Raw genomic sequence first — 24,296 nt, 5'->3', positions numbered from 1 at the left:
AGAGGAGGGATAAGTTAGGAATTCAGAATTAACACATACACACTACTGTATATAAAATAGATAAACAAGGACCTACTGCATAGCACAGTGAACTATATTCAAAATCATACAATAACCTAATGTAAAAGAATATGTGTGTATATATATATGTGTGTGTATACATATATATATATGAAACTGAATCGCTTTGCTGTATACCCAAATCATTGTGCATCAACTATATTTCAATTTTTAAAAATAAGTTAAATATTAAGAAAAAAGAAAGCCCATTTGGTCCCAGGAAATAAAACTCAAAGGCAGCCCAGGATCAGCAGTACTTAATGAGCTGATCCGAGGCACTGCCTCTTTGTATTTTCCGAACTACTCCCACACATGGAGTGATTTCAGCTTTTCAAAGCCATCAAGGAGACAGCTCAGGGTTTCTATACTCAAGAAACCCTAAGAACTCCTTATACCCTGTTTCACCTGTTCCCCCAGTTATCCTCTGAGAACCATGGAAGAATGCAGCCAGAGGCTGCTTTGATAAGAACATGGAGGAGATTTTGTTCATGGCTTCCTGGGAGGCTGTTTTACCAAATGTAGTGACCAAAGATCAAAAATTACTACTTTCTTCTCTCTAGTTTAGAGACGAGGTGAGACAAAGACTTGGACCCAGAAAAAAGAATCTCAATCTTTCTCTCCCCATGTCAAATTAGAAGTAACTTCCGCTTCTTGCAGTGAGAATTATAATCCTACTGAAATTAGAGAGGCAAAGCTAGGGTCCTATTACACTGCATTCTATCAGTGATGTGTAGTCCCTGGGGGAACTAGCTGTTTAAGCAGATTTGCATGTCTGGAATTGATGAGTAATTTTTTTTCTCTCTCAAGAGGCAACATGACCTGATGGGATGACTGTTGTTTTCTTGATGGTTTCCTTTTGGTCTTGGGGCCTGGGTGGGGCTGGGGTCCTGGAGCTCTGGCTGCAATGGAGGGATGGAGGAGTAACCTCCAAGGTTACAGGAGTAACCCTGAGGGCTTTGAGTCCTAGTTCCAGTTGACCTATGAACCAGCCCATCCTATGGTTACTTGCTCAAGGTAGTACCTTCTCATTGACACTTTATATGTGTCAGAAAGAAAGAGAGCTGGGCTGTGTCCCTGGGGGCTTGAAGACATTACTTCTTCCTAGGCTTCAGTTTTCTCAGCTGTTGAACGGATTTGGAGCAGGTTACAAGTAGGGGACTAGAAAAATCCTGATATTCTCAAAATGTCCTCATTTAATTGATCTAAAAATGAGATTCTCTCTACTGTTGTTGGTTTGGGGATATTCTGTGGAGGCCAGGGAAACTGCGGTTCCTTGCATTCTTTGGGAGGGGACCACAGTGATTATGGGGAATGAGTGTTAACCTGGAAGCCATCAAAGCCTGCTGTGTAGAGACCAGCCTGCTTTCCAGAACCAGGGGCCTCACAGGTGTTACACCTGTATCTAGGAGACATGCCATAAAGGAAAGAGCACAGGCAAAATAGAAATCCTAGCAAGATGAGCATCCAGCCACTAGACTAACCACTGAGACTGTGACCAGGGCACATCCCCAACCTAAGGCTCAGTCTATTTATCAGTTCAGTCACTCAATCGTGTCTGACTCTTTGCAACCCCATGAATCGCAGCACACCAGGCCTCCCTGTCCATCACCAACTCCCAGAGTTTACCCAGACTCATGTCCATCGAGTCAGTGATGCCATCCAGCCAACTCATCCTCTGTCGTCCCCTTCTCCTCCTGCCCCCAAGTCTATTTATAGGGTGATATAAATGTGGTGGACAAACTCTAAGGAGACCCCCATGGTTCACACCTTCTGGAGTTCACACTCTTGTATAATCCCCTCCCTTCAAGAGCAGGTAGGGCTGTGGCTTGTTCCTGACCAACGGAATACAAAAAATGGTGGGATGTCACTCAATCCCATGATGACACTACATAAGCCTGTAACACTTGTCTTGCTAGCAGACTCTCTGTATTGACTGCCTGCCTCACTGGCTCTGATGGAGTAAGCTGCCATATAGAGAGGTCTATAAGGCAAGGAACTGAGGGTGGCCTCTGGCCAGTGGCCTGCAAGGAGTCAAGGACCTCAGTCCAATAATCCTCCAGGAACCATGCACAACCATGTGAGCCTGGAAACTGATACTTCCCCAGTCAAGCTGCAGATGAGACCCCAGCCCTGGCTGCCTCCTGAATGAAAGCCTTGTGAGAGACCCTGAAATGGGAAACCCAGCTAAGCTGCCCCAGCCTCCTGACCCACAGAATCTGTAAGATAACAAATGAGTGCTGTTGTACACCATAAAGTTTGTGGTAATTTGTTATGCAGTAGTAGATCCCTAATACTGTGAAGCAGTTGGAATCTTCCTTGCCTGACATCCTATGAGTCTGATAATTATATTCTTCTGCTATCAGCATCACACTGCTCCAACATCTCTCTCTCTCTCACACACACACATACACACACACACACACACACACACACACTGTAGGTTGCTGTCCCTGTGCTGGGGTAAGAATAATTTCTCTTCCTAGATCTCCTAGGGTATGTGTTCTATATTTAGATTCTCATTTAATCAGACTTCATTTTCAGGCTTTGTGGTGCTGATTGCAAACACCTTGCTCACATGCACAGACCCACATTCACACACACAGGTCCCACATTACACTGAAGTTAATTAGGGATTAACTTGAAATAAAAGGGCTCCAGCAGGAAAGAGGACTCCCCTGAGACAGAGTCTAAGGACATGTAACATGAGGCATTGGTATTATTATTTGGTAATTGATTCTGAGAGAAAGGATCAAGTAAAAGAATCATCTATGGGTTTTCCAGTAGTCATGTACAGATGTGAGAGCTGAGCACTGAAGAATTGAGGCCTTCAAACTGTGGTGCTGGAGAAGACTCTTGAGAGCTCCTTGGACAGCAAGGAGATCAAACCAGTCAATCCTAAAGGAAATCAATCCTGAATATTCATTGGAAGAACTGATGCTGAAGCCAAAGCTCCAATACTTTGGCGACCTGATGCAAAGAGCTGACTCATCAGAAAAGACCCTGACGCTGGGAAAGGTTGAAGGAAGGAGAAGAAGGGGATGACAGAGGATGAGATGGTTGGATGGCATCACTGACTCAGTAGATATAAGTTTGAGCAAACTCCGGGAGATTGTAAAGGACAGGAATGCCTGGCGTGCTGCAGCCCATGACATTGCAAACAGTTGAACACGACTGAGCAACTGAATAACAACAACAAAAAGAATCTGCCAACTCAACCACAAAAAAGAATGAAATAATGCCATTTGCAGCAACAGAGATGGATCAGAGATGATCATACTAGGTGATGTAAGTCAGACAAAGACATTCTATGATATCACTTATATATGGAGTCTAGAAAAATGATACAATTATCCTATTTACAAAAGAGAAGCAGACTCACAGACTTCAAAAACAAAGGGGAAAGGTGAGGGGGGGATAAATTAGAAAGTTGGGGGTGAGCACAGATTCTTTGCCATCGGAGTCACTAGGGAAGCCCCAACATACACACTACTTTGTCTAAAACAGATAACCAACAAGGACCGGCTGTGTAGCATAGGGAACTCAACTCAGTATTCTGTCATAACCTATGTGGCAAAAGAACCTGAAAAGGAAAAGATATATGGATACTAGGCACAGTGTTCCTGCTCAGTCATGTCGACTCTTTGCGACCCTTTGCACTGTGTAGACTGCCAGTCTCCTCTGTCCATGAGGTTTCCCAGGCAAGAATACTGGAGTGGGTTACCATTTCCTCCTCCAGGGGATCTTCCCGACCCAGGGATCTTTCAGACTCAGGAATCAAACCCATGTCTCCTCTGTCTCCTGTACTGCAGGCAGATTCTTCACCCTCTGAGTGATCAGGGAAGACAGACAGATGCATATGCATAAGTAAATCTCTTTGCTGTACATCTGAAACTAACACAGCATCGTAAATCAGCTATGAAAATGTTAGTGTCCAACCCTTTACGACCCCATGGACTGTAGCCTGCCAGGCTCCTCTGCCCATGGGATTCTCCAGGCAGTTATACTGGAGTGGGTGGCCATTCCCTTCTTCAGGGGATCTTCCCAACCCAGGGATGGAACCTAGGTCTCCTGCATTGTAGGTAGATTCTTTACCATCTGAGCCACCAAAAATTTTTTTTTAAAGAATTAAGTCTGAGGCAGAATTAATCTAGCAGGGGAGCGCCATTTCTATAATATCTTTTAAAACAGCCACTTGTATTTTAATAGCTGCGAAAGACTCTGGGGTCAGAAAGAGTCAGACATGACTGAGTGACTAACACAAAGACATTAGACTTCTTTTTAGGTAAAGAGAGTGGGAATAGTAAGCTGTGTGTTATTTAACATTTTGTTCCTTTCTGAGGCTGCTTTTCTGGAGTCTTGACATCCTCTACAAATAAAATCAATGTTATAGATGGCCTCATTTTGGACAGGAATGAAATGAGACCAAAGTTTGACTAGTGTCTAGGGTAATAGCTGTCAGAACATCCCAGAGTGGTGTTGAGGAAATCTGGCCCACACACATCTTCAAGTTTGAGGAGAAGCAAATCTGTGCCTTTACCAGCAGGACTTTTTAGGCCTGGTGGGGAGCCAGACACTCTGTTCCAGGAGAGTTTGGGAGGTGCTACCACTGCAGCTGACTTGGGAAAAAGATGTGACAGGAGCCAGAACAGGTTGAAAATGTCCAGAGGTCAGCACAGGGCTGGGGGGCCAGTGAGCAGTGCTCAGGAAACATTTTTGAATGAATGAATGACAAAGCATTAATTCCTGCCCTTACAAGCCTTACATTTCCCAGGGGAAACCTCTTAGCACTTCGACTTTGCCACCAAGGGAAAAATAAGATACACCATTGCCCTTCAAGAAACTTACAAGACAGGACAAGACTCAGGAAATGACCATAGAGAGCCCAATAAAGACAAGGGAAGGCCCAGTCCATTGAGGCGGGAGGAATCTAAGGAAATTTCAGGGAATTTCTGGTGATCCCTTCCAAATCACAGCAAAAGGTTGGGTTAGGCAAGGGTTGTGGACACTTCTCGATGAACCGATTGAAACTTTCAAAGTCCCCTGCTGCTTGTGGCCCTAGCAGAAGGCCCTTGGAGTTCCAGGATGAAGGCAGTTGCTGTCCTAGGGTTCGGTACCCGCAGCCGGGCCAGAAGCGGGGCAGCCTCGGCAGGTCCGGGGCCTCCGCCGAGGCCAGCCCGCGCCCCGCGCCGCTCGAGGCTGACCGGCCCCGACGCGAGCGGGCAGCGCGGAGCCCCGGGCGGGCAGCGCGGAGCCCCAGGGGAGCCTTTGTGCCGCCGGCAGCTGCCTTTGTGCGACGCGGGTTCGCGCGCCCCTCCAGGCGGCCGTCTCTGCAAGGATCGCCCCCGCCGCGCTCCATACCTGGTCCTTTGTCACCAGCTCCCGAAGAATTCAGAAAATCAAATTTATTTCCCGATTACCGCCGGGGCGCCCCTTTGTGCTGTGAGGCCTCTTTAACGGTTGCGATTCCAGCCCACTCTGTGAAGAAGGCCTTTTAAGGAAAGCGCGCCCCGCTGACTCCTGGCCCCCGTGGGGACTCGAGGGCGAGGTCTTCGAGTAATAAAGACGCTAACGAGCCCCAAAACGTGGGCTTGTCAAGTGTCCTTCCTGCTAACGGGGATAAATCAATAGGCCTCGAGTTCGGAGGGTGTATTTGCTCGCCCCCCTCCCCCCTTAGGAATGAACGGATGGATGCTGACTCCATGGCTTGCCAGCCCAGCGCTGCCCTCAGCCCGCGGGTAAGTCCAATTTCACCCTGAGTGCTCAGCGCTACCAGCTCCTCGCCACTGCCGGAAGCCACAGGCCAATCTGAAAATTTTCCTCTTCCGCGGGATTCTCAGGTGTCTTAGGCACCTGAAGATAAATGATGGTACCATTATTTTCCCTGATTAGGTTGAGATTTCCTGAAATGAATACAAAATATTGCCTTGCCTTGCCAAGTTTTGTCCACAGTAGGCAGGGGAGTGTGGGTTTTTGTTGTCTGTATTTTTGTGTTTTTTTTTTGGTGCTTGTGTGGGGAAACCAGCTTTCCAGGTGGCTATGGTAAAGAACCCGCCTACCAATGCGGGGAACGTGGGTTCGATCCCTAGGTCAGGAAGATCCCGTGGAAGAGGAGATGGCAACCCACTCCAGTATTCTTACCTGGAGAATCCCATGCACAGAGGAGCCTGGCAGACTATAGTCCATAGGGTTGCAAGGAGTTGGACATGACTGAGCACACGAACACATGTGGAAATAAATGTTTATTTTAAAGAAAACCAATTTTTTAAAAGGTAATGTAGAGTAGACCCATGCTGACAATGTATAGCATCTCCACTCTTTTTGTAGTAGTAGTAGTGTTAGTTACCCAGTTGTGTCCAACTCTTTATGACCCTATGGACTGTAGTCCGCCAGGCTCCTCTGTCCATGGGATTCTCCAGCCAAGAATACTAGAGTGGATTGACATTCCCTTCTCCAGAGGATCTTCCTGACCCAGGGATCGAACCCGAGTCTCCTGAATTGCAGACAGATTCTTTACCGTCTGAGCTACAGGGAAGATCTTTTTGTCCACTCATAAATTAATGTGTAGGAGAAATAGATGCACAGATCCACCAACCTATCAGCATCCTTCCAATAATACCCTGAAATGAAAAGTTACAAAGACCATCATAATTCACACATTCATAAATAATATTTAGTGTTATAATTTGAATTATATAGTCATGAAGCAAAGGCATCCATAATAGGAGAACTTGATCCACTGATTTTAAATTATACGTGTTCTAAATCTTTTGCAAACACTAAAAAAAAAAAAGAGTAATGATATACAGCACTGAGCAGGAGTCTTTTTTCTCCTCTACCTCTTGTTTTTTGTATCGTGAGAATTTGGAGATGCCACTCAGTTGCTCTGTGACTAAAGGAAGCGAATATAAATCAATGCCACATTTGCTAACAAACAGCATTCCTCTCTTTATCTACATCTGTGCGTCTTCTCTCTCTCACACACATACACACCCCCCACAAGAGCTTGGCTCACTCAGCTTTCCCGTAATTTCACAAAAGAGTGACTCTAATGTTTTCTGCTTCGTAGGGAGCCAGTGGTCATGGCGGTGAATTGGATACCTACACCAGAGAAGGCCTGAGCGGCGTAATCAAATAAGGGAGCCACTTGAACTGAACTCCCAGCAGGAGCAGGAGGGAGGCCTGGAGAGGTTACAGGTACTTTTTATCTAGCCTCGCAGGAGAGAACCAACTTCCTGCTGCTAGAAATTTGTCTGCAAATTTTTTCCTCATTCAGACAGAGAGCTGGGGTCCAGGAGACAACTGGGTTGATATGATAACTTGATTAAGGCCGGGACAGATGACATGGCAGCACCAAGTCGGCTCAAAAGAATCTGTGCTCTCCTCTTTAACCTCTCCTTGGGAGCCTACAAATTATATCTATTAATGTATCAGCCCCCTGGCATCACACAAATACATCATCCCCTTAAATGTATGTCAATCATTCACAGGAGCCTTCGTGGAATACCCACCATGTTTTCATTTCTCTCTCTCTTAAAAAAAAAAAAAAAGTTTAACCTGTTGGGTTGCTCAGACAAAGGGTTGTAGCCTGCCACCTCTTGCTGCACTCACTTGGGAGGTAGGAGTCGTGTTGTCAGCCCAAGTGTTCAGAGAATCCTTTAAATGGGCCCCAGGCAGCTGGATAGGATCCAGGGGAGAGACTCTCGGAGGAGGAAGGATTTGGAAACCATGTTCAGTGAAGCATGAATGGAAAAAAACTGAGGATTAGTCTGGAGAAGAGAAAATGCGGAGAGAACTTGAGATCTAAAGAAATACTAAACGGAAGGAGGCTGGGTGTCTTGCATGGGCCCCGGGAGAGCCCAGGGAGAGACAGGCAGTCAGGGAGAGCCAGCAGAGTGCCTGGATGAGAAATGGGCCACGTGCTGCGGCTGCCCTGGGCGGATGTGAAGAAATCTGCAGGCAGTGTGGCCACAGTCACAGGAACCACAGTTCCCTTTCCAGTGTCTGAGCCAGGAGACAGCCAGCCACTGAAAGGCTGAGAAGCTTCAGTTCCAAATACTGCTGAACTGAGGGTTAATTTACCATCCATACAACATACAGATCTTTTAAGTGTACAGTTCAATGAGTTTTCATAAATGGAACCTATGTAACCACCAGCCCAGTCAAGACGGAGACCATAACGAAATCCTAGAGAAAGGTTTCTCTGCCCTCTTTCCAGTGAAAATTTCCCACTCCCCCCACCCCCGGCAATCACTGTTCAGATTTCTCTCACCCTAAATCCATTTTGTCTGTCTTGTCTGCATTTAAATAGAATCAGTCAGTATGGACTCTTTTTTCTCTGGTTTCTTTTACTTTATGTGCTTTTAGGACCCATCCTTGTAGTTTGTCCTTTTTATTGTGAAATAGTTTTTCCAATAAGGATAAAACACCTCATGTTTGCCTGCTCTCCTGCTGATGGACTTTGGAGTGTTTCCAGTTTGCGGTTATTATTAATGCAGCTGCTACTAGCAGCCTCTCACAATTTTTTGTTGCTGGCTCAAAGGGTATATTCTAAATGTCATTTTGAACAGGACTGCAAAGCAGGGAAAAGCCCGAAACCATAAGGTGTGGTCTTAGTCAAGGCAGGAAGAGTTTCTGGGACTTGACAGTTTCTGGTTTGCACGTCTTCCCCAGAAAACACAAGTTGTACCCCTGTTCTTCCCACTGGTGGGCAGCAGGCTCCACCAGGACTGGTCTCTGCAACCTGGGGCCCTTCCTGAGAATATCTATCTCAGCCAAATGGTTTTTAGGTGTCATTTAGGTCCCCTTGAAATGTTGAAATTCACATCTGCTGAGCTCCTGCCATGTGTCAGGCCTTGTGGGTGCACTGGGGGCTATGGGAAGAGAGTGAGGAATCTCATGAGCCTGTCTTTAACCTGCTTGCAGTCTACAAGGAGAATTAAGTGAGGTGTAAATTATGACCCCTAACTCAGTGTTCAACAAACATTCACAGGTCAACTGCTATGCTGCTGTGAACTGGGGACAAGTGTTGAGAGCCCGCATCTGCTGTGGCACCCTGAGACAGGAACCCTGTTCACACTGGATGAGCCCGTGCCTATGCATGTCTTCTTTCAGGTGGTCCTGGAGGTGACACTGGCAGTGATGAGCCCATGCCTATGCATGTCTTCTTTCAGGTGGTCCTGGAGGTGACACTGGCAGTGATGAGCCCATGCCTATGCATGTCTTCTTTCAGGTGGTCCTGGAGGTGACACTGGCAGTGATGAGCCCATGACTATGCATGTCTTCTTTCAGGTGGTCCTGGAGGTGACACTGGCAGTGATGAGCCCATGACTATGCATGTCTTCTTTCAGGTGGTCCTGGAGGTGACACTGGCAGTGATGAGCCCATGACTATGCATGTCTTCTTTCAGGTGGTCCTGGAGGTGACACTGGCAGTGATGAGCCCATGTCTATGCATGTCTTCTTTCAGGTGGTCCTGGAGGTGACACTGGCAGTGATGAGCCCATGTCTATGCATGTCTTCTTTCAGGTGGTCCTGGAGGTGACACTGGCAGTGATGAGTCCATGTCTATGCATGTCTTCTTTCAGGTGGTCCTGGAGGTGACACTGGCAGTGAGACTTTGAAGAGCACGTCAAAACCATCAAAGCACAGAATGTTGGTGTCGGATGGCGCTTTCAAGTTCATGGTCCACTCCATCCCAAAGACAGATGGGAAAACCGAAGCCCATGCCAAGAGAAGTTCCTTCCCCAAGACCACAGGCAGAAATGTTTGCCCTCCTAGTACGACCATTATTCTGCTGTATCAGTCTGCCATTTACAACAAAGTCCCGTTATTTGACAGAGAACTATTTATAATGCTAGTATTGAAGGATATGATTAGCATGTTTGCTGTGGGTTGATCTGTCAGACTTGGCCTGGGAGCAGCTGTTACATTTAGAGAAACAAGTTTGAATCCAGAAGTCATCCAAACTCTGTGATAAAAACAGTAGACCATGTCATGCTAGGATCCTATGTGATTAGGGCTGATTTGTCCTCTGTACTAAGTTTTTATTTTAACTCATTGTTGGGCTTTTGGTTTATTTCCTTGTCACTTTTTCTATACATAGGTTTGACAGCTGTGTAATCATAGAATACTATATCAACTACTTTATATTTTGTTTTGGGGGGTTTTTTGAGTAAAACCTTCTTGCTTTGGCCAAACCACTCTTGCCTTTAAAAACATTGATATATATTGCATGACTACAAAAGGAAAAAAAAATAATTGTGACCATATTGAAGTTCCATACTCTTTTCCAAACAGTTGTTAACAGATTTATGTCAAAGAAAAAATGAAATGAATTTGGATTCATTTCAATGCAAAATTGACAGGAATTCATTCAGAATTAATTTTCAAATCGTAGGGGACAAAGATACCACTATTCACGATTCCTACTTTGTGGTTTTTAAATAATACTAAAAGGTATAAAGTACTTTATCCATACACACTTTACAGTTTTCAAATTATCTTTATATCCATTCTTTTACTGGAACCCCTGACCAATGGGCAAAGCATATGTTATCTCCATTTTGCAGATTAAGAAAACAGCCTCAATATCTCATAATAACCTATAAAGGAAAAGAATCTATATCTATGTGTGTGTGTGTAGCTGAATCATTTTGCTGTACACTTGAAACTAACACAACATTGTAAATTAACTATACCTCACTAAAAAGATAGAAAGAGGGAGAAAGAGAGGAAAAAAGGAGGGAAGGAAGAAAACAGTCACTTATCCATGTTCACATAGGGAATACATCCATGTGGCCCCCACCACAACACCTTCCACCCACAGAGCAACAGAGCACATGCCTAGCCCCACATCACACCCAAATAAAACAGAAGGCTCCACACCATTAACAGAGCAGTTCTCTTTGAGTGAATCATGAGATCTGTGATCACGGAGCATGTTTTTTAAACATCTAACATTTACTTTCTGTATGTCTTCTGTCAGAAATAGAACTGGCAACAAAATCTGTAGGACCCTGTGCAAAATGGAAGTAGGGAGCCCCTTGTTTGAAAAGTAGGAAAAGGTGCCATTGAAGGCCTGAAATATAAAGTTCTTCCTTTCTTCTGTGGTCTCACTTTCAACTTCTCATGGTGATTTTGATCTTCTATTTACTGCCATTCTAAGTAAAGCAAAATGAAATTTTTAAATGATTAACATGAGCTATACCATTCAGCTTTAGACTGTACAAGGCCACTTTTGAATGCAAATACAAGAGCATTTAACTCCTATGCAGAATCACCAAAATTATAGAATTTTGATCTTATATCCCACATGTACATATGTTTTTTGTTCTTACCAGAACAGCGGAAGTGCTGCTCAAAACTAACTCAACTGTTTTTTATTTTACTTCTTAATTCACACCCGTTCCCCCAGTGCACTCCGTCTTAGGTTTACTGAGGAGGCTGCTGAAAGGACTAGCCACTCTGCGTCCTCCTCTCTCTCCCTTTCCTTCTTTCATCATTTTCAGTGTAAATAACTGGTCAATAGGGGGAAGTCCCACGAGTCAAAAAGGATAGGACGGGGTCATCTGTCAGTCATGTTTCTTAGAACATCTGTGTCTTCTTTCTGCATTCTGCCATTCTGGTTTGAGCAGAAAGCATGCGCCTCTTGGGGCCACCAGCGCCCCACTTACTCGGCTGCAGATACAGCGCACTTTGAGTGTCACTGAACTTCCATGACTGTGGGCCCCCTTGGGGGACTCTGTGCTCCTGGGGCTCGGGAGGGAGCATTGTCTGTGGGCACAGCAAGCAAGGAATTGCAGTGGACAAGCACATTGCATGCCTCTTCCTTGCTCCATCATCTCATTGGACCTCACTTTACAAAACAGAAGATGAAATCATTCAGCCTGTCGACACAGTGGTAGCAGAGCGTGGAACCAGGCACCGGGCCCTTCTGTGCACAGCGCCCTGTACACCGGCACAGGTCACACGCCTATGAAGCTGGCCCTGGTCGGAAGTCAGAGTCAACTTCTATGCTTGGTAGTCGAGAGGCCTAGAGGGTGGAGATACATTTCTTGGGCCTGAACTATAGCCACACTTCTGGACGAGTTCCAGGGTGGACCCCCTTTCTTACAACACACTCCACTGATGAGGCTCAGAGAAGCGCCATCCTATAGAGAAGATGGGATATCCAGGGCTGCTCCACTGGACAGCCATGTGCCTGCCGCTGAGTGGCCTGGGAGAAGGAATGGAGTGGGGGCATGTACAAATCATTTGAGCATGACTAAGATACAGTTGGTGACTCAGCAGAGGTTAAAGCATCTGCCTGCAATGTGGGAGACCTGGGTTCGATCCCTGGGTCGGGAAGATCCCTTGGAGAAGGAAATGGCAACCCACTCCAGTATTCTTGCCTGGAGAATCCCATGGACAGAGGAGCCTGGTGGGTCCACGGGGTCGCAAAGAGTCGGACACAACTGAGCGACTTCACTTTCAAGATATAGTTATAGGAGAAATCTTGTCCAGAAAATGCTATCATGCCCAGAAATTAAGCTGGAAATCCAAAAATGTAACCATAATCCAGTGGTGGCCTTCTTTCTCCAAAAAACACCATTTTTAAGCAGCTCATCACTGAAGATATTTCTCTGGCACACACGTCTGCATGACTTCCCATGCAGGATCATTAGTGATAGGGTGGAAAATGCCAGAGAGACCCAAGCTCTGGTCAAAGCTCTGGTTCTTCCTTGATGTGTGATTCTGAGCCAGCCACCTAACTTCTCTGCACCTCAGTTCTCTTGGTTGTAAAATGAGAACAACAATTCCTCATCCAGTGGTAGGTGCTTGTGAGAATTAAACTAGACAATGGACATAAAATGGGGCGTAAGTGGAAATCACTGCATACATGTGAAGCCACGTTAGTATCCCATGTATAAACGGTGTGTATCACATACAGACCCCATCAGGAAATTTCACTCTGGGGCAGAGTGATTTACAAAGCCTGTTCAGAAGTGGAGTCAATTAAGGTCAGCTTTCTATGTTGCTAAACAACAGGGGATTCTGGGTTCAGTAACGTTGAAAGGCAGGCCCAACACACCCCTTGAAACCGGGCTTTTGAGAGGGTTCAAAGGAATGCAAAACAAAAGCCGCTCTTTGTGATGTGTTCACTCTTCCTTCATTGTCCCCTTTTACCCTCCAAGGGCCTTCATGTAAAGAAAGGGGCTGCTAATGTGGCGAGTGGGAGTTGAAAATCGTCCTGGGCCAACAATGTTGGCACATTCTGCCCAGCCTCATTACAGAATCATCTGAAATGCTTGAGAAGTGTTTCCCACTCATTAGCATAAATAGCAGAAAAACTCTTTCACAAACAAAGCAGGTTCCATCTGCCCCCAGTATGTCCTCACCTTGACTTCAAATGGCCAGTCCCTCCCCCAGCACAATACCAGGGGCACCGGCCTCCGAGGCCCCAAGCACCCCACTTCAGAACGGCATTCAGTGAAATATCAACACGGTAACCTGCATGTTTATTCATTGGCCGCCCCCTCCTTTTAATGGAGTCCCTTCCCCATTGTGGCCACTTGATGCTTTCACAGACCTAAAGGGAGAGGCTTCCTTTCCAAGCTCTTGGGATCCTTAGCAACCCACACCTTGTGAGTGGGTTGACCAGGCTAATTCGGTTTGTTCTGCCTTTGCGGCCCCAGCGTATTTTGTCAGGTATTCTGCTGTGGGATTAAAGAGTCATTAATCACTCTGACCTGACTCTGACAAGGTGGCTTTTGCAATGAAGTCCACTTCCCTGGTGCTGGCCAGAGACAAGGCCAGAGCTGTCTTGCATTAACTGTGGAAGAATGCACTGGCTCCTCCCCAGTCAACCTCAGAACACCTTCCACAGCTCCAGTCCTGCAGGAGCTGGTGCCAGGGCCAGCAGTGGCATCCATCTGTAGGCAATCGGAGCTCACAACCGCTGGGTGGAATCAGTTCTAGAAGGATGCGATTATAGCATGACTAAGTTGGAGTGACTATAGGGACCTGAGTTGCCATCCACATAGCCCCATGTTTTGCTAAAGAAAGCACTGAGGCTCAGAGCGGGGAGGGGATTGCCAAAGGGTACACAACAAGTCACGTGGAAAGTCAAGATTAGAATGGGCATCTCTCCATCCTAGAATCCAAATCCAATCGGTGGCTTTTTATAACCATTTTCAACACTGCTGATACTATCATGTTAGGCAATTCAGATAGCCCTGAGATCTTAAGAAAGAAGGAAGTCATTTTCATTCACCAATTGCTGCAAAAGTCTAGGCACTGAGCTAGGTATTTTGCATACATTTAATTTAATTTAAATGTCATTTTGATGGGCTGGCAAGTGAAAGTGCTCAGCAATTATTAGCTGTCATTCAATACCACTGTTTTCCTAATTAAGCATTATCATCCCTATTTCTTATAGATGGAAAAAACAGAGACACAGAAAGGTTAGGTAATTCATTCATAGCTTATATTCTTTCCCCTGTGGCTTTAGAAAAGATGAAAAGAGTTCCCTATATCCAGGTGTTCTTGTGAACTTTCATTATTACTTATGTAAATCATAAATTAAAAGTTTAGATCAGTCATTTAACATCAGGTTATCAGGATTTATTATTTTCCCTTTTATCTCTTAGATATGTGATAACTTTTTCTCTGGGCTTCCCTGGTGGCTCAGTGGTAAAGAATCCGCCTGCTAATGCAGGAGACTCGGGTTCGATCCCTGAGTCGGGAAGATTCCCTGGAGAAGGAAATGGCAACCCACTGCAGTATTCTTGCCTGGAAAATCCCATGCACAGAGGAGCCTGGTGTGCCGTGGGGTCACAAAAAGAGTCAGACACAACTTCGTGACTAAACAACACCTTTTTCTCTCCTGATGCTTTCCTGTCTTTCTGTCTTCCTCTATTCTTTCATCAATTTAACAAACATTTACTGAGCACCTATGATGCCAAGTGCTGGGGACGCTGAGATTAAAAACACATGGCTGCAGGCCCTCTTTCTCACAAAGTTACTGAAATGAGCTTCTCATAAATTTAAGAGTAAATGCAGAAAGAGGTAGACATGAATGGGGGATGCCAGAGCTCCAACCTGGAAAGGAAGGAACCCCAGGGTGCTAACCCTAAGCCACCCACACCACTGCAGGACAGAACTCCAGGAGTGGGTTTGCACAGAGGGGAGTTTGATAGAAGACTTGATTGTTCAAATAACTGTGGAGGTGATTTTGATCTTTGGCAAAGAGTTTGAATTTTAATTATTGCTTAATACAAAGGAAACAAAGCAAATGAAAAAAAGAAACCAATTACTAACTCCAGAAAAGGAAATCAATCACAGTTTACCAAAAGGCTCCATTATAAATATAATTTATATTTTCATATGTGGTTAAAAAGAAGACAACAGGCCCAAAATGGAGTCGCTTATACTGCCGCATGTCACCAAACTGAGGCTCCATTACACTTTTCGGTTCTCCCAGAAACTGGAATTGTAAACCAGTCCATCAGAAACCATTTGAGTAGTTCCAGGCCAGAAATCTGCCTGATAGACTCGTGCCATTCCTGAAAGCAACCTTCCTAGCATAACTTCTTATTTCTGCTCCTTTCTGCCTGTAAAAGTCTTTCATTTCATACAGCCTTTAAGAGCTCCTTTCTATCTGCTAGTTTGGTTGCTGCCTGGCTCATGGATCATTGAACAGAGAGAACCACCAAGATCTTTAACACTTACTGGGTTGAATTTTGCTTTTTACACTGTAAATCCAGATAAACTATATTAGCATTTCACCATCTAGGGAAGATGTGCACTAGAAAAGGAGTGTGAGTGAAAAGGGAGGGGGAGCTGGCTAGAGCAGGGGATGAAAGAGCAAATCTCCTCTTTCCTGGTGGGGATTCCAGAGTCAGTGCTTAGAACTGAAAAAGCAGAACAGAAACACAGGCATGTGAAAGGCCACCCTCTTAAAACTGTTTGACTCTCCCCATTATGTGCATGTGAAACTTTGGTAAATACAGGAACTAAAAAGTCATTGACTGATGTAATTTGAAAAATAGGCTTTGTGTTGTTGCCAAGGGGTTAACAATGTCCATGGGAGATTGTCAGGAGAAGAAATATTCATCACACACCTGGGATGCCCTGGCCCTACTGGCCTGCTGAGATGGACGATTGGGAGGAAGTTTGCAGTGGAGGAGGGGCAGCCAATGCCTTGAGCAGCTGTGGCTGAGAAAGTGGAGGAGTCCTGAGGGGTGGGTTCCATGAACCATGAAAGTCTGGAACCAGGAGAAGGAGGTAGAACATCAGGGAGAGAATCCCAAGGCATGAGAATTCTCAGGCGCTGTCTCCTGAAGGGGACTAGATATGACTATTAGCCTGAGCCAGGCCCACTTTGCATCCCAGCTTATGTACTTACAGATCACATGACCTTGGACAAACTACTGAACCTCTCTGAGCCTCATTTTCTACCTCTATAAAAAAGAAAAATGGTCCCCTTTCCCCCCTGGCCTCCCCAAAAACAGTCTAAGAACCCCCAGCAGGTTTTAGACTTTCAGTTAAACAATAGGGCCAAGGGTTTCTACAGGGAAGTAAGCACCAAAGCCTGAAAATTGAGTCCTATACTGTCTTTGGCAGAAGTCAAACCACAGAGAGATGCAGGTGTCTTGGAGGGACCTTTGAAAGCAGACTAGGAGAGAGAGATGAGAACTTTCTGCAGCCATGGAGAGAGGTCCCTGGAGTCCTGTGCAATCTCAAGCCTTTGGGAAGGCGGCCTCCTCAGGACAGCTCTATGGTACCCCAGGAAGGCCAAGCCTGGGAGAGCTCGGAGTATCTCAGCCTCCTAGGACCCGTCAGGGAGAGTGGAGGAGAGAGTAAAGCAATGATGGGGATTAAGTTCCTCCAACTGGAAGGATGAGGGCATCGAGAAAGACTTAAGATGATTAAAAAAAAAAAAGTGGTATTTCTTGCACAAATAAATTTGCATAAGATTCATACCCACCACAAAATCACACACCGAGTAAGGGAAGAATGGACAGTCCCTCCACCTCCAACTTCTATTTGCTACCTGTGGGGTTTTGGCCAGGTGGGTTCAGGGGACTGGCCCAAAAAGTTGAAAACACCAAGTTTCACTTTGTTTGCTACATAGAAGAAAACCAATCTTCACACTGCAGCGAACTCCGCATCTCCCCTCGGCCCAGGGATGACTCCATGAGCGCACTCTCCTGGCTCCAGTAGGACCCACATGCCAAGTACCAGGAACCACAAGATTCATCGCTACCATGGAGAAAGCATCTACCCAGATGCACAGCCCACATTCAGGGACTCAGCCAGAAACTCTCCCAAAGCCACCTGATCCCCTCCCCCAGAGCCTGAACATTTTTAAAATTAAGAAAATATCTCTTTGGGGTGAGTAGGTCTATCTGAACTTACAGTCGCCACAATAGTTTATAAATGATCAATGGTGCTCATTTACCAACTCTCATTGCACCTTTTACTTCCTCTTCCCATAACAATTTGTGTGACACGCTTATTTGTGTAAATAGGCATGCGTGCATGCTCAGCTATGTCTGACTCTTTGCGACCCCATGGACTGTAGCCCACCAGACTACTCTGTCCATTGAATTTTCAGGTAAGAATCCTGGAGTGGGTTTCCTCCTCCAGGGGGACATTCCCAACCCAGGGATTGAACCCGTGTCTCCTGAATTGGCAGGCTGATCGTTTGCCACTAAGGCACCTGGGAAGCCCTTTGTTTGTGTAGCTATTTGTCTAATCTCTGTCTTCTGCACTAGAACTTCCATGAGGAAAAGGACTGTGCCTTGTCTTCTGCTGTATTCCTAGTTTGTGGCACAGGTCTAGAAACACAGAAGTGCTTGGGTGTTACTTCCTGAATGCACACTGAGCGATCCCATTTGGCCAAAACCTTAATGATCACCTAGCCCAATGCTCTGAGAGGCTAAGGCCCAAGAGGGCTGAACCACTTGCCTGAGATTTCAAACTTGGTTGGAAAAAAATCCAAGGACTCCAGGAAGACCCCATGGACTGTAGCCCACCAGGCTTCTTTGTCCACAGGATTCTTCCAGGCAAGAATACTGGAGTGGGTTGCCATACCTTCCTTTAGGGGATCTTCCCCACCCAGAGATTGAATCCGTGTCTCTTATGTCTCCTGCCTTGGCAGGCATTTTCTTTACCACTAGCTCCACCTGGGAAGCCCAACCAGCTAAATGTATCATTATAAAGGAGGAGGAGAAGGAGGAGAAGGGGACGACAGAGAATGAGATAGTTGGATGGTATCACTGACTCAATGGACGTGAGTTTGAGCAAACTCTGGGAGATGATGAAGGACAGGGAAGCCTGACGTGCTGCCGTCCATGGTGTTGCAAAGAGTCAGACATGACTGAGCTACTAAACAACAACAATCATTACAGACTGTGACTAGAACATCTCTAGGAAAGGAAGTTGTTGGGAGAGATGCAGACCTGATCATCTGAGGAGGTGACATTTCAACAAAAACCTCCCTACCCTAAATTGGCCTTCCTACGGCATGCCCTCCCTTGTCCTGTCTCTGCCAGCTGTTTGAGACCAAGGTCAGTGGCTTACTCTCTGGTCTGGGAGAGTCCAGCTTTATTCTAGGGCTCTGACCTACACTTCTCACCTCGGGCAATGTGCACTGACAGAAGATAGCAAGCCACTTTGGAACCTTCTCACCAGAACTTGTAACCTTTCCTCTAAGGCAGCTGTGGGAAGAATCAATCTGACTTTGATCTGAACTCGGTTCTCGTGGTGGCTGGAGGGCAATGGGCACTGCATCATGTGACCCACCTTCTCTCTCACCCAGTGCTGACATGGGTGAATTAAGGCCACTCTGCTCAACTTTCAGAAAAAGACCCAGCCAGAAGAAATGGAAAATAAAACTCAACCTTCAGAAAGGACAGAACTCAAGCAAAGCTCTAATATTTGTCTTAATTTCTCCAAGTAGAAGCCAAGGGTCAGAGCTGGCAGAACTCTTCTAATTCGATGATGCCATTTCACACAAATGGAGACTGGAGAATGGACAGGAAAGTGGCCCATGGAGGTCACAGAGCTATCAGAGACATGGCTAGCATCCAGACTCTGGGAGCCCCAGTTTTTCTCTCTTACTGACTCATGCAGTTCATTCAAGAGCCCTAAGCATATTCAATTTGGGTGATCCAGATGATCTCTACCCTGCTAGTTCCCCAAACTCTACCCATCACTCCCAGAAGGGTTATCGTGTAGCAGATGCATGTCACGAACTTGGATTATGTGGACCTACATTTTTGAGATACTGACCCAGGAAGGACTGTTTCCAACAAAGCTTATCCAAGCAGGCCTCAGCTGGGAGCAATCACCACACAAAATCTGCCCAGGTACACAAGGAGAAAAGATTTGCACACTCCCTAGGTGAAACCAAGGATTCCTGGGATAAGTTTCTAAGTCTTCCCGGCTTCTGGGATCTGCTGGGACAGAGTGAAGGAAGCATGGATAGCTCACTTTCAGTAACTCTGCTCACCCTTCATGTCCTCCACCACCATCACCTCCTACACCCCCTTTATGTTCTCTTCCACTTCTTTTACATACACCAGCTCCACCACTACCTCCACCGTCACCACCACCATCACCACCACCATCTCCACCATCACTACCACCACCTCCACCACCACCTCCATCTCCACCACCTCCACCACCACCTCCATCTCCACCACCACCGCCACCACCACCTCCACCACCACCATCTCCACCACTTCCACCACCACCATCTCCACCACTTCCACCACCACCATCTCCACCACTTCCACCACCACCATCTCCACCACTTCCACCACCACCATCTCCACCATCTCCACCACTTCCACCACCACCATCTCCACCACCACCATCTTCACCTCCACCACCACTATGCTCTGCACCCCCCTCTCCATGTCCTTCACCACCAGTGCCTCCACTTCTACCACGACTACATCCTTCACCTTCTCCTCCACTCTCTCCATTTCTTCTCCCACCTCCAACACAAAACCACCTCCACTATTTACTCCTCTACTTCCTCCCTCACCACCTCTATAAACCACTCCATCCTACAGTTCTTCCACACCATCACCACTACAACCACTCTCTTCCTGCACCCGCCCCCACCCCACACCAGCTCTACCTCTGTCTGCTCCAGGCCAACGCCAACACCATCCACACCACTTTTAATTCCCCTTCCTCCTCCACCACCACCCCTCCTTATTGCCTGTATGCCTACACTGTCACCTTTACCACCACCTTATTTATAGCATTAAAATAAGTTTTCCTACCACATATGCTTCTGAGAGCTTAATGCTTTCAAAGCTGAATAGGTGATCAATTTGAATCTATAGACAGAGTCATTGAGATTCACCTGACATTTGAAATAAATTAGGACTGTTAATTCCCTCTCTCCCTGCTTATTTAGAAGTTGCTTATTTGAACACACACACACACTCACCATCTCTCTCACACCAGGACCACAGGTACTCTGAAACGAGGCAGACAATGGTGGCCTTGTTGCAGGAGCCTGATATTAATAGACTATTCCTTTTGATTTCAGCCTGGAAACATTGGCAGCAAACCAATGTGAGAAAAGGAGGACTGTGTAGCAAGAGTTTATAAAAGAGATGAAGAAAAAACCCAACCCAGCTTTGATCACAAGGGTCTGAAGATGAATTGTGGTCATTTCACAGGTCTCTGGGTGGAGGTTAATGTCATTTTGAGAAAAGGAAACTGGGTTAAAAAAAAAAAAACCAAGCAAACTGAGAAGGGATGCACATTCTGATGGAACAGGGTCCCCACGACAGAGGATCAAAGCTGCTTGCTATGCAGAGAATGAAGGATTATTCACTTTCTATTTTTTCACGCCTGCAGCACACATGGGGATCTAATTGGTCAGGATGCGAAATGCAGACAGGCAGCCCAACAGCAGGGCAGAGCCCAAAGCAGGAGGTGAGGGCTTTCTGCAGCTGCAAACCATTAAAGGCAAGCTCACCCCCATGTGCCGCTTTAATTGCTCTTCTGTGTGTTTCCTCAGCTCACGGGCACTAATGTCTACTTCCCAGTCTTTCTGATCTTGGAGGTGATGAGCTTGACGGCTGTCAGGCCTGCTAGGGTCAGGGAAGGCGGGAGCCATGTCTCAGGGGAGTGAGGGCAGGGCTGCAGGGTTGGAAGAGGCATAAGTGCCGGGCAGGAACTCTGCAGCTCTGCTCAGTCATGCTTCTTCTTGCTCCTGGGGGTCTTTGTGTATAAAGCCAAGGATCTCTCTGGGGGTAGCGTTGTCTTCGTTCCATTACAGCAGGGGAGACACAGGACAAAATGAAAACCTACAGCGCTGTGTGGTATCTGACCCTAGGCCCACCACTCAGCCTCTCTGACCCTTCATTTCCTTGCCTTTGAAATGGGGTGTATGCCTACCAGTGCCCTGAGCATTACATGATGTCATGAAATGCTAACCAGGGAAGGGGAGTCCCTGTTGGTTGTTATCACCTCTCCTTGAAACTTCACTTCCAGCCTCTTGATCTGCTTTAGGCTTGAGTCCCCCTAGGTGTCCCTTTTAGCCCTTCTCAGTGCCCACTCCCTGGTGAAAGCTCTGACTACCCAGGTCTGCAGGTTGGCCGAGCCCTCACCAGGCTGAAACCCTCCTGCCACCCATCCTGGCTCCCATCTTTCCTCTCTTAGATGTTATCCTCAACCACGTCCTCCTGGCTGGCCCTGCTGTTTCCAGTCCTTCCCGGCCCCATCTTCCCTCTGCCCCCATTTCAGCCACACTGCTCTACATGTATGAAGCTACAAAATGCAAGACCGGCCATCCACTTCTCTGCTGAAAACCCTGGCAGCTCACTCCTCTGTTCAGTACTGTCCCTTAGTATTGAATGCCTTCATCCTTTCTTGGTGTGACTCATCCTTTAAGAATGATCATTTCTCCTAGGTGGCCATCCTCAGACAGGATGATGGCCTCTGCTAAGCATATTTGTGCATTCACAGTGCCCTGTCATTGACCACAATGGATTAGAACCATTTAGTCATTCCCCCCCCTTAAAGGTGTCTGTCTCTTCCACTGAAAAGTAAGTTTTTCGGGAACGGGACTGCATCTTAATTCATCTTTGTACTTCTAACATGTGGCATGGCTAGCAGAGTGCCTGAAATAGAGCAGGTACTCAATAAAGGTATTTATGGCTTTCAACTGTTATTTATTTGTCTCTGCCTACACTACCCAATGTAGGCATTTGGTGAGATGGAGATGTGTCTGATTCATTTTGTATTCTGCACAAAACCCAGCACAGAGCAAACTCAGGAGAGAGCAGCTACTTCTGCTGTGTCTGGCTCACTTAGGGAACTTTCTTCAGCATTGAGAACAGAGTTTTGTACACAGGTGCTCAATACATGTATTTCAAATGGATGCGGAGACTAAAAATTGTCACTCGCCATCTGGTTCTATAAGAATGAAGTCAGAAGTCACTGTAGTCTTTGAACTTCAACATACCCTGAAAGGAGTAGGAGGTGGAGACCAGGAATGAGGCACTCTGTGCTCTGGGAAAAACTGGCAGAATAGTAGATAGGTATTTTCAGGAGAAGATTTTATGAGCCCAGTTTCTCATACCTTCTCACATCTAGAAAAGCACTAAAATCATTAGCAACTGCTCCTCGAGACTAGCAGCAACCCTCTGCCAAAATGTGTGCTTGATTGCATATACGCCCATCACCAAAATCACATATATACTGAATCCATCCCTCAACCCCCCCCAACCCCCACCTCTTCCAAGCAGTTTCTCAGAGCTACCTGAGAGACTGTTTCTCAGGCTATAGTCCTCATTTTATCCCAAATAAAACTTAACTCATAACTTTCATGTTGTGCTTTTATTTATTTATTTATTTATTTATTTATTTTTAGCAATCAGATAAATGGTGGTATTGTAGGAAAAGCACCTATCCTGATTAAAAGAACTGATTTCTAGTCAGATGTAACAAACACTGACTCAATGAGGTCAAAGAGAACTGATTTTCTCTAAAATTCCATTCCTCACCCCAAGCCCCAGCAAACATTTACCCATCTTGATAAATAGCACCTCATTCATCCTATTGCTCAGGCCAAAATCTAGAAGTAATATTTGATTCCTCTGTTATCTTCACATCTCACATGCAGTCCTCTAAGAAGTCCTTCAAGCTCTCCTTCCAAAATATATCTAACCTCCGACCATAAACTTTACAGCCAACACGGTGATTCAAGTTGCTACCATCTTGACCGTGCAATTGGTCTCCCTGCCCCAACACACACACACACACATACTCTTTTCATTTCATCACCTAGATCTTTCCAATATCACTCCAGTGCCTTCCCACTTAGAATAAAATCCAAACTTCTGTCCACAGTCTACAAACCACAAATAATGTGGCCCCGTCCCCATCTTCAGCTTCCTTTCCTCTTGGCTCATTTCCTTCCAAATGCACTGGTCCTTCTACTATTCCTGGAGTATTATGGATTATTCTAACATCAGAATGTATTCCCTGTACCTCAAAAACTCTTCCCCAAATATTCCCACTCTTAGCTCAAATGTCACCAGTAGGCCTCCACCAACCCTAGGTGTGGTGTTTCATTTTACTTATCAACTAGGCTACCAGGTGCCCAGATATTTGATTGAACATTATTCTGCCTGTTTCTGTGAAGGTATTTTTGGATGAGATTCCCATTCGAATGGGTGAGTCCAATAAAGCAGATTGCCCTCCCTAGTGTGGGTGGCCCTCATCCAGTTGCTTGAAGGCCTGAATGGAATAAAAAGGCTGACCAACCTTGGGTATGAGGGATACCTAACTGATGGCTTAAGCGGGATATTAGTCATTTTTTTCACCTTTGGACTCAAACTGAAGCACTTGCTCTTGGATTTGGAACCTGCCAGCTTTCAGGCAGGAACTCACACCACCACCTCTTCTGATTCTTAGGTCTTCAGACTCAGACTGGAACCACTCCATCAGCTCTATGGGTTTCCAGATTGATGACTGCGAGTCTTGGGACTTTTCAGCCTTCATAATCTCATGAACAAATTCTCTATAACAATTAAAAAACTTGCAGAAGAAAAAAATAGGTGTAGATCTCTGCAACCTTGGCCTCGGCAATGGAATCTTAGATATAATACCAAAAGAATAAATAACCAAAGGAAAAAATGGATAAATTGGACTTAGTCAAAATTTTAAACTTTCATGCATCAAAGGACACTATCAAGAAAGTGAAAAAACAGCATATAGAAC

The 24,296-nt window shown here is 45.9% G+C and overlaps 1 long non-coding RNA gene across 1 annotated transcript; it reads left to right on the top strand.

The window, feature by feature from the left end:
* The first annotated feature begins 5,362 nt into the window (after positions 1–5,362).
* LOC110130006 (uncharacterized) lies at positions 5,363–10,246 on the top strand. The gene is made up of 3 exons (XR_011487137.1): positions 5,363–5,795; positions 7,127–7,254; positions 9,644–10,246. It is a non-coding gene; the product is annotated as an uncharacterized lncRNA (long non-coding RNA).
* The last annotated feature ends 14,050 nt before the right edge of the window (positions 10,247–24,296 follow it).

This window comes from Odocoileus virginianus, chromosome 4, assembly GCF_023699985.2.
Source record: "Odocoileus virginianus isolate 20LAN1187 ecotype Illinois chromosome 4, Ovbor_1.2, whole genome shotgun sequence".
NCBI lineage: Eukaryota > Metazoa > Chordata > Mammalia > Artiodactyla > Cervidae > Odocoileus > Odocoileus virginianus.
This window is presented reverse-complemented; position numbering and strand designations above follow the sequence as displayed.